The sequence below is a fragment of the Callithrix jacchus genome, chromosome 3 (assembly GCF_049354715.1).
Source record: "Callithrix jacchus isolate 240 chromosome 3, calJac240_pri, whole genome shotgun sequence".
NCBI lineage: Eukaryota > Metazoa > Chordata > Mammalia > Primates > Cebidae > Callithrix > Callithrix jacchus.
This window is the reverse complement of record NC_133504.1, coordinates 151,995,862-152,000,362: the sequence shown is the minus strand read 5'-3', so window position 1 is coordinate 152,000,362 and position 4,501 is coordinate 151,995,862. Positions and strand designations below refer to the sequence as shown.

The 4,501-nt window shown below is 40.9% G+C and overlaps 1 pseudogene; it reads left to right on the top strand.

The window, feature by feature from the left end:
- Window positions 1–361: 361 nt before the first annotated feature.
- Window positions 362–439, top strand: LOC118152430 (small nucleolar RNA U3; annotated as a pseudogene).
- Window positions 440–4,501: the final 4,062 nt, after the last annotated feature.

Genomic DNA, 4,501 nt, shown 5'->3' with positions numbered 1-4,501 from the left:
GAGACCGCCTGGCCAACATGGTGAAACCCCGTCTCTACTAAAAATACAAAAATTAGCTGAGTGCGGTGGCGTGCACCTGTAGTCCCAGCTACTCAGGAGGCTGAGGCAAGAGAATTGCCTGAACCCAGGAGGTGGAGGTTGGAGTGAGCCAAGATCGCGCCACTGCACTCCAGCCTGGTGCCTGGTGACAGAGAGAGATTCTGTCTCAAAAAAAAAGAAAGAAAAGCAGTTTATTGTTGCGATGTTCAACAACATAATTTTATTCCTGAAATGTACAAATTTAACTAGAATGGTGAACTAGATGTCTGTAGTTAAAGAGAGGAGATACTTTCATACAAATACTTCCATAGAAAGTTATTTCAAGACTATACTTTCAGGGATCATTTCTATAGTGTGTTACTAGAGAAGTTTCTCTGAACGTGTAGCGCACCGACACAAGTCTATAAACGTAATTCACCACATAAACAGAACCAAAAACAAAAACCACATGATTATCTCAATTGTTGCAGAGAAGGCATTTGACAAAATACAACAGCCCTTTATGCTAAAAACCCTCAATAAACTCGGTATCGATGGAACGTATCTCAAAGTAATAAAAGCTATTTATGACAAACCAACAGCCAATATCATAGTGAATGGGCAAAAACTGGAAGCATTCCCTTTGAAATCTGGCACTAGACAAGGATGCCCTCTCTCACCACTCCTATTCAATATAGTACTGGAAGTTCTAGCCAGAGCAATCAGGCAAGAAAAAGAAATAAAGGGTATTCAAATAGGAAAGGTGGAAGCCAAATTGTCTCTATTTGCAGATGACATGATAGTATACCTAGAAGACCCCATCGCCTCAGCCCAAAAACTCCTGAAACTGATAAGCAACTTCAGCAAAGTCTCAGGATATAAAATCAATGTGCAAAAATCACAAGCATTCGTCTACACCAATAACAGACTTAAAGAAAGCCAAATCAAGAACGAACTGCCATTCACAATTGCTACAAAAAGAATAAAATACCTTGGAATACAACTCACAAGGAACGTAAGAGACCTCTTTAAGGAGAACTACAAGCCACTGCTCAACGAAATCAGAGAGGACACAAACAGATGGAGAAACATTCAATGTTCATGGTTAGGAAGAATTAATATCGTGAAAATGGCTATACTGCCCAAAGTAATTTACAGAATCAATGCTATACCCATCAAGCTGCCATTGACTTTCTTCACAGAACTGGAAAAAATTACCATGAACTTCATATGGAACCAAAAGAGAACCCGCATAGCCAAATCAATTCTAAGCAAAAAGAACACAGCGGGGGGCATCACACTACCGGATTTCAAACTATACTACAAGTCTACAGTAATCAAAACAGCATGGTACTGGTACCAAAACAGAGATATAGACCAATGGAACAAAACAGAGGCACCGGAGGCAACACAACATATCTACAACTATGCAATCTTTGATAAACCTGACAAAAACAAGCAATGGGGAAAGGATTCCCTATTTAACAAATGGTGTTGGGAAAACTGGCTAGCCATGTGCAGAAAGCAGAAACTGGACCCCTTCCTGACAGCTTACACTGAAATTAACTCCAGATGGATTAAAGACTTAAACATAAGACCTGGCACGATAAAAACCCTAGAAGGAAATCTAGGCAAAACTATCCAGGACATAGGAGTAGGCAAGGACTTCATGAACAAAACACCAAAAGCATTGGCAACAAAAGCCAAAATAGACAAATGGGACCTAATCAAACTCCACAGCTTCTGCACGGCAAAAGAAACAGTCACTAGAGTGAATCGGCAACCAACAGAATGGGAAAAAATTTTTGCAGTTTACCCATCTGACAAAGGGCTGATATCCAGAATTTACAAAGAACTCAAACAGATTTACAGGAAAAAAACAAACTAGCCCATTCAAAAGTGGGCAAAGGATATGAACAGACACTTTACGAAAGAAGACATATATGAGGCCAACAATCATATGAAAAAATGCTCATCGTCACTGGTCATCAGAGAGATGCAGATCAAAAGCACATTGAGATACCATCTCACGCCAGTTAGAATGGCGATCATTAAAAAATCTGGAGACAACAGATGCTGGAGAGGATGTGGAGAAAAAGGAACACTTTTACACTGTTGGTGGGAGTGTAAATTAGTCCAACCATTGTGGAAGACAGTGTGGCAATTCCTCAAGGCCTTAGAAATAGAAATTCCATTTGACCCAGCAATCCCATTACTGGGTATATACCCAAAGGACTATAAATCATTCTACTATAAGGACACATGCACACAAATGTTCATTGCAGCACTGTTTACAATAGCAAAGACCTGGAATCAACCCAAATGCCCATTGATGATAGACTGGACTGGGAAAATGTGGCACATATACACCATGGAATATTATGCAGCAATCAGAAATGATGAGTTCGTGTCGTTTGTAGGGACATGGATGAATCTGGAGAACATCCTTCTCAGCAAACTGACACAAGAACAGAAAATGAAACACCGCATATTCTCACTCATAGGCGGGTGATGAAAAATGAGAACACATGGACACAGAGAGGGGAGTACTAAACACTGGGGTCTATTGGGGGGAAAAGGGGAGGGCCAGTGGGGGGGGAGGTGGGGAGGGATAGCCTGCGGAGAAACGCCAAATGTGGGTGAAGGGGTGAAAGCAAACAGAACACCCTGCCATGTGTGTACCTATGCAACTGTATTGCATGCTCTGCACATGTACCCCAAAACCTAAAATGCAATAAAAAATAAATAAATAAATAAATAAAAGTTATTTCATTTGTATATTTTTCATTCCACCTCTAGAAAACAAATAACAAAGATTGATAGCAACATTTATTTTTAAAAGCAACTTCTGGGACCTTTTCTGGGGTTGTTGCAAATTGACCCCAAATACCTGCACCTGCCTACTGTTTCAGTGAGCTTGCCGAGTGACCAGATACAAATTACTTAACACTTCTAGGCCTCAGTTCTTCCTAACAGATTAATTGGTCTGGATTATTAAATCAGAAAAAAGGCCTCTATTATGCCCACCAGGATACTTCCTATAGTCAAAAATTTCTTTGAACTAGTACATTTAAGAGATTGCAATACTAAAATTATTAAATATACTTTTAAATGGATTTAAATATGTTTGTATTTTTATTTTTTAATTTTTATTTATTTATTTATTTATTAGACAGAGTGAGACTCTGGAGTGCAGTGGTGTGATCTCAGCTCACTACAACCTCTGCCTCCCAGGTTCAACTGATTCTTCTGCCTCAGCCTCCCAAGTGGCTGGGATTACAGGCATGCGCCACCACAAAGGCTTTAGTATTTTTAACAGGTCTATAATATATGTTTGCTGTATTGTTTTAGAACATTCAATATTGCCTTCTAAGGCCAAACAGATAAAGTGAATGAAACTCTTAAGTGTTTCATGTAGTAAGCAAGTAGCTTGGAAGACAAACAGAATTCATGAGCCCTGTTATCTACAGATGGTAAGTTAGTAACCTGTAGAGCAGATAGAAAGGAAGCATGGAATATATGATAAGGTGGATGGAACAAGCAAGCATGATATTTACAGGTAGAAAAGGATGGAAGGAGTAAGTCATTAGGAAGGACCGCGCCACCTCCAGGCCGACAACTACGTTATCTGTAAATCAGTTACTCGTTGAGGTGTTCCATTCTGGCTCCACGTTTGCTCTGTTCCAGAGATGCAGGTAAAACCCAGAACTTCTCAGCAGGCTGACTGGAGAGCGGTGCCTGTACCTGGGTGCATCTGTTCCCTGCGTCTCTTCAGAAGACGCAGTTTCGTGTCTGTGTTGGCTTCAGGAACCTTCTAAGAGCTAAGCTCCCTTATTCAACCTCAGCTGTGGTCCCTGTAACCACACCAATAGTGGAGAAAGCTGACATCGAGATGAGAGAGAGACAGAGAGAGGGAAGGTAATGGATGGATGAGGTCAGAATAGATGAGCACTGCTGAACACAGCACTCAAGTGTGGTCCTTCCACCTTGTTTGTATCTTACCCAAAATATGTAAACTTGCCTATCTTTTTCTCTGTGTGTTTTAAATGAACTCAATCAACCGTGTGGACTTGAGCACCCAGCTACGAAGCTTCGTGTTTCACAACCTCTGTGATAGTTTGTCTAGCAGCAGACTTGAAAGTTACCATTGCATTAAAATAATTTCCCACATGACGATATCCCGCCGGATAGCCATACCTGTTTCACTCTCGCACTGGGCAAGAGCAGATCCTGGGAGGGCCTGGCTCTGTGCTAGTAGAATGACAACATGGGACTGTGTGTTGATTTTCCAAGAAGTACCCTCTGCCTGAAGAAGACTAAAATATGTCTAAAAAGGGGGAAAGATAACAGTAAGAGCTCTGAGACAGGTGAGAAGAAATACAATCAAAATTGAAGTATCAGTCTCTAACTCACTGTCCTTCTCAGTCCCCATCCTCAGGACTTCAATTGTGCCAGGATGGATATTGCCTTAAGAGACTGCCTT